This window comes from Eulemur rufifrons, chromosome 16 (assembly GCF_041146395.1).
Source record: "Eulemur rufifrons isolate Redbay chromosome 16, OSU_ERuf_1, whole genome shotgun sequence".
Classification (NCBI taxonomy): domain Eukaryota; kingdom Metazoa; phylum Chordata; class Mammalia; order Primates; family Lemuridae; genus Eulemur; species Eulemur rufifrons.
The window spans coordinates 19697497-19708791 of record NC_090998.1 but is presented as its reverse complement, the minus strand read 5'-3'; the positions used below and the strand labels follow the sequence as shown (position 1 = coordinate 19708791).

The following is an 11295-nucleotide window of genomic DNA, read 5'->3' as shown; positions in this document are numbered from 1 at the left end:
ATTGTTCTTTTTGATGGGTCCATCTGGTTTATGCAGATAGAGAGAAAGCCCCCCTCCAACACCTGTTAATCTCTAGGAGCCTTTAATTCAAAATACTCTTTATACCAAGGAGTCATATTCAGGGGTGAAATTTCCTGAGCTCCTTCAGAGTATGTGTGTGTGTGTGTATTTCTTTCTCTACCATAGTATCTAAACGTTGTTCTCCACTGCAACGCACCAGGATTTCTTGCATAAAGGGTTGGTTTGACAGCTGTGTAAAGGAAAGTAAAATATGAGCCTGGAATATCTTCTGGAGCCAGACAGCATGAAAGTGCTCAAACAAGGATAGACGAATTAGTTTGAAGAGGCTTCTACTGGAGTGGGGACATATCAGAATATAGGAACCAGCTTGAAGAAACTTCTACTGAAAAATTTGGACATGAATATAAATAATCAAGGTAAAAGGTTATAACCCAATGTGTAAAATGGAAATCCATGAGTCCATGGTGAAATAAATGAACAAATAAATATTGAGAAGGAAAGGGAAGCTCTTTCTTATAGCAGAATGCCAAATCATAAATATAACGTGAATAATGGGGTTAGAAAATCACAATGGATGTTAAAGCTAGTGGATTAAAGTTTGATAAGAAAAAGAATATTTATATGGTCTCTAAGTATCTTCACATAAATTTCTTATTAATTATAAAGGTAAAATTATAACTTTATGCTCAGAAAACTGGACAATACACTTTGACCATGTGAGCAAAGCTAACATCACCAATATTGGGAAAATTGACATTATATGTCTCAAGAACTTGAGGAAGGCATAATATCATTTCAGTGGTATTCCTGCCAAAAATGTGTAACCAGAACCCACTCACGAAGAAACAGCAGATAAACTCTTACTTAGGAATAGTTCATCCAATAATTGACTTATATTTTCTAAAAAAAAATCAAGAATACTCCCCTGCCACCACACAAAAAAAAAAACCCCAAAAAACAAACAAAAACAAAAACAAAACTGCTGAGAAACTGCTCCTGATCCAAAGAAACTAAAGAGATATAACAACTAAATACAATGTATGGTGCTGGATTTATCGTGATGCCTCCCAACCCCCACCAAAAAAAACTATAAAGGACATTGTTTTTTGTTTGTTTTTATTTCAAAATATTAATTAAGGAGGTACAAGTGTTTTTGTTATCTGGATACCTCATATAATGCTTAAGTCAAGGCTCTCGGTGCACCAGTCACCAAAATAGTGTTCATTGTACTCAATAGGTAAGTTTTTATCCCACACCCCTCTTCCCATCCTCCCCCTTGCTTGGTTTCCCATGTCTTTCATATCACTTTGTGCCTGTTGTGTACCCATTGTTTAACTTCCACTTATTAGTGAGTACATGTGGTGTTTGGTTTTCCATACCTGAGATACTTCACTTAGGATAATGGTCTCCAATTCCATCCAAGTCACTGCAAACAACATTATTTCATTTCTTTTTATAGCTGATTAGTATTCCATGATATCTATCTATCTATATTTCTCTCTCTCTCTCTATATATATATCTATATAACACATTTTCTTTACTCATGAATTGATGGACACTTAGGTTGATTCTATATCTTTGCAATTGTGAATTGTGCTGTGATAAACATTTGCATGCACATGTGTTTTAGATAAAATTACTTCATTTCCTTTGGGTAGATCCCAGCAGTGGGATTGCTGGATTGAGTGGTAGGTCTACATATATTTCTTTGAGGTATCTCCATATTGTTTTCCATAGAGGTTGTATTAATTTGCAGTCCCACCAACAGTGTATAAGCATTCCTTTTGTTCTGCATCCATGCCAGCATCTATCGTTTTTTGACTTTTTAATAATGGCCATTCTGGTACAGGAAAGGTAGTTATCTCATTGTAGTTTTAATTTGTGTTTCCTTGATAGTGATGTTGAGCATATTTTCATGTTTATTGGCTATTAGTCTATCTTCTTTCTAAAAAACTTCTGTTCGTGTCTTTTGCCCACTTCTTGATGGGGTTGTTTGTTTTTTCTTGCTGATTTCTTTGAGTTCTTTGTAGATTCTGGGTATCAGTCCTTTGTCAGATGAATAGTTTGCAAATATTTTCTCTTATTCTGTAGGTTGTCTATTCACTCTGTTGATTATTTTCTTTGCTGTGCAGAAGCTTTTTGATTTAATTAAGTCCCATTTATTCATTTTTGTTGTTGCTGTGATTGCCTATGTGGTCTTCTTCATAAATTATTTGCCTAAGCTGATATCTATATGTAAAAACTGGCCATAAATTAATTATCTGACTTACTTTGTTTAACTGTAAAACCCCCATTCCAAGAAGGGCCCTGCCCTACACAAAGAAGGAGGGAATGTACGCTCAGAGAGGCCAAACACAATCTAGGCAGAAAGGCCTTGCTGGGTTCCCCACTCAACCTGAAACTCAGGTTTCAGTCCGAAATATCAGTTCTTGGCATGCTCATGGCTGAAGAATGACCAGACATGCCAAAGTAAGGCAATCACGAAAATGAGGTTTATTGAGGAGAGAAAGATAGGAGTCTAGAGCAAGACATAGGTTTACAGAGCAAGATACATACACCACGGATGATGACCAGACCCACGGTCGCAGCAAAGGGAGAGCAGAAGGAAGGGTACACACACACAGAAAGGGCAGAGCCTCCACAGGGCTCAGAATTAGCTTTTCCAGCCACCAGGGGGAGCTGCTGGTAGGAGGGTCAGGACAAGCTCTCCAAACCCAGAGGGCTGTTCACCAGAGAGGGGGCTCAATGCTTGTATGCTATGACCTGGGGCTGGAATGTCCCTGCCCTTATCCAGTGGCACAGTTTTTCTGTGGGGAGGGGTAGGTGCTTCCCCAAATGGCAACTTCTTGAGCCCCTACCCACTCCCTGTGAGATTGAGTCAGTAATTCCCGTAAAAGGTGTGCAAATTGACCTCCCTGTCAGTAGGAGGTGCTTGCTGGAAGGAACAAGTGGCAGTGTTGTTTCTGGGTCCTGTAACCAGCTGTAATCCCTCAGGAGAAGCACATGACTGTCTCAGGTGGTGGGTGGGGCCCTGGAACTCACAGGCAAATCCTTATTGCCTGCCACAGCAGAGGCAGGTGGGGGAGTGTGGCTGGGCGGGGCTGGATTGGGTGAGCTTGCCCTCAGGCTCCACAAAAGCTGGCAAGGTAACTGTTTTGGCAGGGGTCAAAGGTCTCCTCCAAGCTTCTGGGAAGAGCTGCCAGAGAGGGCCTGAAGTGAAAGCGACCCCATTCAACCAGAAAATCTGCTGAGATTCACAAACTGGTAGTCTGCCATGGACTTCGCTCCTCTCCCCGCTCTTCTGCCCCACTGTGTCCCTCCTGGCAGGCAGGAGCCCAAGCCAGCCGAGTTCCCTCTCAATTGTGCTGTGGGCCAGGAGATTCCCTGCCCAGGATCCCAGTTTGAGCTGAAAGTGTGGCCCTCCCATGGGGGTGGATGCCCAGCAAGCTCTCCACAGCTAGGACCCACACTGCATTCCCCTCCTAGTTCATCCCACGCGGGCTCCCTTGCCTCCTGAGGCCAAGAAAATCAATCCCTGACCATGCCAGGGAGAAGTGTGCTGGCCCCAAGTCACCCACGGGGTGCCCAAGCAGGATCAATGTCCTTTTGCCTTGAGGCGCGCCTTACTCTGATGGAGCCACTGGGCAAGCAGCACCAGGGAGGAGCTCACAGTCCGAGCACCCCTCAGTCTGCTGCAGAACCCCCAAGAGGAAAGGCTTGAGCCCCACTCTCTGTGGAAGCTTTGGTGTGGTGGCTCAATTGTCTCTCTCAGCAGCCGCAGCTGGGAGAGGGGAAGGGGAGGGAAAGAGTCTGTGTGGAGGAAAGCTAGTACTCTGGTCATCTCTGACCCTCTCTCCGGGAGGCAGTCCGCCCAGAATGTCGAGGCTCTGTCATCATACTGCAGATCATTCGGGACTCCTACAGTCTGGGCCAAAGTTGGGAAATGTCTGTGTGGGAACAAGCAAGACCAAACCTGAGGAGTTGAAGCCCCCTGGGGAGGACAAAGGTTCACAGTGGCCGGAGAAGCAACATGGTGCCTACCGTCTCAGCTCAGGTGTGTGGGGGCGGGAAGTGCCCCAGGGGGCTGACAGCCTGGTGCCCTGTCCACCAGAAGTTCCCAGCTCACTGGTGACAGCAGCCTCTGGGCTTGTGTGGGCAGAAAGTCTCTCCAGCATCTCAGGAACTCACCAACTATCAGAGATGCGAGGGAGGGAGAAACAAACCGCTCCATCTACTCTTCTCACTGGACTCCGAGCCTCTGTGGGGGGCTGATCTTTGCTGATACCTTGATCCTTCTTGTTCTGCACTGCAACTTCTTCCCATGGAGTCTCCCGAAGACTCTGGCACCCTTCCTTCAGACCCATATCGGATCTATGTTTGTCTGTTGATTTTCTTTTCTTTTTTTTTTTCTGAGACAGAGTCTCACTCTTGCCCAGGCTAGAGTGAGTGCCGTGGCGTCAGTCTAGCTCACAGCAACCTCAAACTCTTGGGCTTAAGCGATCCTACTGCCTCAGCCTCCCGAGTAGCTGGGACTACAGGCATGCGCCACCATGTCCGGCTAGGATTACAGGTGTGAGCCACTGCGCCCGGCCTGTCTGTTGATTTTCTCTCATCTAAAACTTCTCCTCACTGAGATGCTTGGGTAGCTGGTGTCTCTGGTCAGCCACGTGCTTTTGAATTTAATAATGTGTTAATGCAACCTGAATTGGTGGCAGTCATGAAATGGCTGAAAATGAAAACATTTGTCCTCTCTGCAAACCATGGTGGTACTCTGGCGGCCAGTTATCCATTTGATAATGGTGCTCTAGCAACTGGAACATGACTTTCCTGGAGCTTAATTCCTGATGATGATGTTTTTCAATTTCTCCCACATATCTATGATTCAAAAAAATCGCAATATGAAGAAAGAAAATCAGTGTAAAAATAAAATGAACTTTCCTAGTGGAGTTACAAATTGATACTCTTGGTATCCCCTCCAAGGTGGAATGCAAGATTATAACTACATCTGGGCCCAGTGTTTTGGAATTACACCGGAGTAGTCATGTAGTAAATAGCCCCACCAGGAGAAGCACCAATTCTTCTGGAATAACAAAGCCTCATTACATGGATATATAAAACAGGTGCACCTAGGTGTAAAGGGTCAAGTTTTTGATCAGCATGGAAATCAATTACCCAACGTAATTGCGGAAGTCTGAGAAAGAAAACATATCTGCCCTTATACAACCAAAAAATATGGACAGTATTTGGAAGTATCTCATTCTCTTGCCTGGGTCATATATAATAAATGTTACAGTCTTTGGACTTTCATACCTCACAAATGTGATAATTCCAGGGAAATCCCAGAACTTCAATGCTCTTAAAAAGGACATTTTGCTTCCATTCAAAGGGTAATTGGAACAGTGTCAGATCCTTCCTGCCCCATGATTCCTCTATACAGAAAATTGCCAAGCCACTCTATAGTAACAAAGCATGGTTTATTCTTATTATTTTAGTGACTCTTTTGTAAATATTTTTCATATAAACCAAAATGTGAAACTCAACCCCCATCACCACCTGGAACTAAGAATGAGTTATGCCAGGTTACTGCAACCCTAACTCCCTCTGGGAGATCTCAACTGGATAAACTCCATGGATTTCCCTAAGATAAAAAGCTGTTTACAAATCCTGCAATAAACAATACCTGGTGATAATGAAAGAATACATTCTTGATGATGAATGGAAGACAACTACCTTCAAGTCTTTAAGTAATTTACATTTAAATTAATCTTGAAGTAGTCTTAGAAATTTGTGAGAAGTTAATCTCACGAAGCAAAAAAAAAAAAAAAAAATTCCTGCAAGAAAAAAGGAGTTAATTTTGTACACAGAGAGCAAGATGAATATAAAAAATGATGATGAACATATATTGATCACCTACTATACACAAGACCTTGCCATGAGTGGCATATATGAAGGAATAGTAAGTGCTGTGTATAACTAGTTTGACAAGTGCAGGGGGAAATAATCATAGCACTGGGAATATTTAGTTGTGAAAATGTTCAAAGGCTATACAAGAGAAAATAGGCAACCATGTCTCAGTGGCCCAAGAAAATATGGGTTTGAGGGGATAACAAGTTTGTGCAAGGTTGTGTTTATAGAACCTGAAAGTGACAGGTCATTTAAGTAAGTCTTTCTCCCTCCAGAGCCAGAGTCCCTGCCTTTCTGTACCTGGATGTCACAGTCCTCTGTTATGCTGACGATTCCCACATGTGTAACTCTAGCCTCTTGTCTGAGCTTCAGACTCATGTCTCCCCTCCCAGTGGACATATCCACCTGGATGAAACCCACAGGTCAGGCCGGAGCACGAGTGTGAGCATGAGCATGCTCATGGCAAAGTTGAGCATACTTTCCCCCCCGTGAGCTGCTCTCCCTCCTGTAGCCTTTATCTCAATTCCTGGTACCATCAAGCTAGAAACCTGAGAGTCATCCTTAATACTTCCTTTTCCTTCTTCATTCCATATATTCAGTAAATCATAAAGATTGTTGTTAATTGTAACCGTTGATTAATTCTAAAAAATTATATTTAAAAATAGATGATTCTACTTAAAGTGTTCTTACTTTTTTTTTTGAGACAGAGTCTCGCTCTGTTTCTCCGGGCTAGAGTGCCATGGCGTCAGCCTGACTCACAGCAACCTCAAACTCCTGGGCTTAAGCGATCCTTCTGCCTCAGCCTCCTGAGTAGCTGGGACTACAGGCATGCGCCACCATGCCCGGCTAATTTTTTCTCTCTCTATATATTTTTTAGCTGTCCAAATCATTTCTTTCTATTTTTAGTAGAGATGGGGTCTCGCTCTTGCTCAGGCTGGTCTTGAACGCCCGACCTCGAGTGATCCTCCTGCCGTGGCCTCCCAGATTATTTTTTATTTTTAATTATTATAGATAAATAATAGTTGTAGATATTTATAGGGTACATGTGATATTCTGTTAAAAGCATACAATGTGTAATGATCAAAGCAGGGTAATTGGGGGATCCATCAATTCAAGTGTTTATCATTCTTTTGTGTAGGAACATTTCAATTCTACTCTTGTAGTTCCTTTGAGATACACATTAAATTATTAACTGTAGTTGCCCTGTTGTGCTATTAAACATTAGATCTCATTCCTTTTATCTAACTGTACTTTTGTACCCATTAACCAATTCCTCCTACTCCCCGCTCCCCACTACCCTTCCCTGCCTCTGGTAACCATCATTCTGCTTTCTATCTCCATGAGGTCAATTTTAGCTCCCACGTATAAGTGAGAACATGTGACTAAAATGTCTTATTTTAGATCGATATGTTTGTATATAATTATGAAGTTTTTTATAAGCTTAATTATGGTATTGGGTAATATTAAGTATGAAAGATGAATTTATCTCATGTATCATGTTATTTAATATGTGATATTCACTCTTTATTTTAAATTCATGTTAAGAGAAAAGCCTATTAAGAAATAAATTCAAAGATAACATTATGCTGTATTTGGTTTGGGGAAGCCATGTGCTAAAAGGTAGATTGGGATTTATTGTGTTATTCAAGTAAAAAGTTGATTTTATGATATTTGGAATTTTTACACTTAAAATATTTTTTTTTTTTTTTTTTTTTTTTGTTGAGACAGAGTCTCACTTTGTTGCCCAGGCTAGAGTGAGTGCCGTGGCGTCAGCTTAGCTCACAGCAACCTCAGACTCCTCGGCTTAAGCGATCCTACTGCCTCAGCCTCCCGAGTAGCTGGGACTACAGGCATGCGCCACTATGCCCGGCTAATTTTTTCTATATAGATTTTTAGTTGTCCATATAATGTCGTTCTATTTTTAGTAGAGACGGGGTCTCGCTCAGGCTGGTCTCGAACTCCTGACCTTGAGCAATCCACCCGCCTCGGCCTCCCAGAGTGCTAGGATTACAGGCGTGAGCCACCGCGCCCGGCCTACTTAAAATATTTTGAAAGTTTAAAATATCAATAATCTTAGTTTTATGTTTGAGTTTTCTGTAAAATTGAGGAATTAAGAAAGTGGTTTTATATTATCTTATTTCTCTGAGTATGAAAAGCCCATCTAGGTATTATTCTCCATTCTGTTATTCCTTTTCAAAAAATTGTTTTTGAGACAACGGAACCATAAAATGAGGTACTGGGAAAAAATTTTGAATAGATGAATGAAATTTACTGATCAGATAAAGGAAATCTTGAGGGGAATTTATAACGTTATTATTTCTGTGCTCCTCATTAAGTTATATTTTGACATCAGTGCACTGTACATTTCCTGTCTTTAGCCAATGGTCCATTAGAGGCATAAATAAAACAGCATATGAGCACAAATAAAGATAATTCTAAATTGTCTAATGATCTGAACCATTGTGCTGACAAATGATATTCAACTGAGTACTGGTGGTAAACTGGAGGAGAGGCGAGTCATATGCACACTCATCTGGTTAAAACTAGCTCTTGAGCACCTCATTTGGTATTTATTCAGAGCTCCAAACTGTTCCCTTTGTATAATTTAAACAATTATTTTATTTACTAATCCCAAAGTAAATAAATAAAACAAATATTTAAGTAAAAATAAAGTAAATCGATACCATTTTGACCTTTAACCAGATGCAGCCAACTGGGACCATTGGGGCCTCCCAGCTCTAACTAACATGCAGTGGCTACAGTCAGGAAAGTTAGGGCTGCCTCAGGCTGATTTGCTACATTAAGCCCTAAATAATCAAAGAGAGGGCAGAGAAAGAGGGCACTGGCAAAGTTCTTAGTGAAAGCAAGAACTTTCAAAAAAAAAAAAAAAAAAAATCCAGAAGTAGTTAAGAACACATTGTCATAGATCAGAAGTATGTTGTATTATTATTATGTTTTCAAAAAAATCAATTCCAATCATTTTTTTTCTACACCTTCTTTAACTGGAAAAAAAAATTAATGATCGTTGGGGAAAATATCAAAGAAATTTCCAAAGAAAAAACAAAATCAACCATAAACCTATCCAAAGATAACCACATTTAAGATTCTAGTTTAGGTCCTCTAGTGTTTTATTTAAGTGAATAGATCAGTGGACACACACACACACACACACACACTCCACACTTGTGGAGGAGTGGCTTAGGGTGACTGTTACAAGCCTGCAGGGCCAGACTTCCTGAATCCTGCTCTGTGTCCTGGTTCTGCCACTTAAAGGGTGTATGACCATGCACAAGTTACTTGACCTCTCTGTCCTTTAATGTCCACATCTTTAAAGTTGTGATAACACTATTTCTGTCAGAGAATTTTAGGAGAATTAAATGGGCCTACAAAGCTCCTAGAATAGTGCTTGGAATATAGACAGCAGTATATAATGTTTATATTTTTATTATCTCCAATCATACATAGTTTTACAAAAGATGATGTCACATTGTATTTGATATATATTATATTAGAGCTTGTGTCTTTCCAATCTAGTGCTAGTCCTTTAGAAAAATCTGTTTGTTCATGCTTTTCTTATATGTTGGAGTCTTTGAGGGTGTCCAGTAAATACCAGCTTTCTCCTCCAATCCTAAATGTAAATCTTTTGAAAAACAAGACAGACAAGTGTGGCACATGGAGTCCAAAATACTATTTTTAGCACCAAGTATGTTAATATGAGGGAATGTGTTTTAATTAAAGAATCCATTGGCAAGCACATTTCCTAATACTAAACTTCCAAATAGACAGACTTCCCCCATGATCACTGATCATGTCAGCCCTCCCCACGTGCGTAAGTGGGATATGCACAGAAGAGAGGTGTGCTGTGCTAATGGAGCTCCATCGAAATAGAAGAGAATAGTAAGAATGAGGAATAATACCAATATAATCCTTTTCTCATTTTTATGTACCCTTTTTTAAAAAAAATGTTTTAATGTGCCATTTTTAATCTGGCTGTTGAAGCATTCTAACAAAGCACTTAATGATAACCAAGAATACGTACGTATCATCAACTCAGTCTCTTTGGACATTTCTGCCCCCACCCCCACCAAAACCTTAATAAGCAAACAGGGTATACGTTGCTGTATGAAGATTTGGTGACTATGATTGTGTTTACATGATGCAAAAGTGATTAGTTAATGTATTCAGGTCAATTAAAAATTAATTGATTTGATGATAAAATCATCTTCTTTGGCACCACAGAGAGATTGCAGTGTCCACATTCGTAAAGCGGGGAGCTGAACACTATACAAGTAGTTAAATTTCCTGAATCTTTTATTACTGAGAATACAAAGAGCATTGAGGACTAAAAGTTTATTATCCAATAATATAAAAAGCTACCCTTCATTGAATGTTGACTGTGTGCAAGTTTTATATTACACATTTAACATCTCCTATCTACTTCTGGAATGATCATGGTTGTGTTGATCATTTGTTTATCTGGCCTCACATCCATTCATTCCTATTTCACTATCTGGACCTTGAAAAAGATAGATACTGTCTCTATTTTGTAGATAGATTAAGTGACTTGTACAAATGCACAAAGCTAGTTTAAAAACAGGCTTTCAAACCAGTTGTACCTAATTTAAAAGCCCAAGTATATCAATTACTATGCTGCATCCAAATGGTAGTTCAAATGAATATCCAAATGAGTAGTTTTCATTAATCACCCTTATTTAGCTCAATTTGGTTGCATTATGGCATTAACTTGCTATTATCAAGATTTAATTAACTATCTCTCCCAATAGCTTATAACACCTCTTGAGAGCAAACACGTATATTATTCATGTTTGTATTCCTAGTACCTACATGTGTGCTTGGAATGTGGTAGAGCCTTAATAAGTATTTGTAGAATGAATGAATAATATTCATTTGTAAAATGAATAATAATCACTGTTATCAACTGAGTGACTATTTTATTTTAACAACCATGCTAGGGGTCTTATGTACATTTTATAACTCAATCTTCATAACAATCTTGCGAGATAGCCATAAATATTTCAAAATCATGGGTGAGGAAAAATAGGCTCAAACAGTTTAAACAACTCACAACTAATTTGGGATTAAACCCAGGCTAATTGGTTTCCAAGGTCTGACATTTCAATTATATATAGCTGCTTATCTACATCAATAAATGTGAATTTAAAAAACACACAAATAAATGGATTGGGGAAAAAATCTAAGCATTTTATTGAATTTTCAATTATTTTTGGAGCTTTACAAACAGACAAAGTCTTGTCTTTATGAGAAAAAGGAGCAGTATTTATTTGCCATAAATTGAATGATGGTACATATTTTTATATCTAAAATTATGTCTATGCAGACAAATGGAA

The 11295-nt window shown here is 39.7% G+C and overlaps 1 pseudogene; it reads left to right on the top strand.

Annotated features, from left to right (window-relative positions):
* Positions 1–4343: 4343 nt before the first annotated feature.
* Positions 4344–5514, top strand: LOC138397246 (carboxypeptidase M-like; annotated as a pseudogene).
* The last annotated feature ends 5781 nt before the right edge of the window (positions 5515–11295 follow it).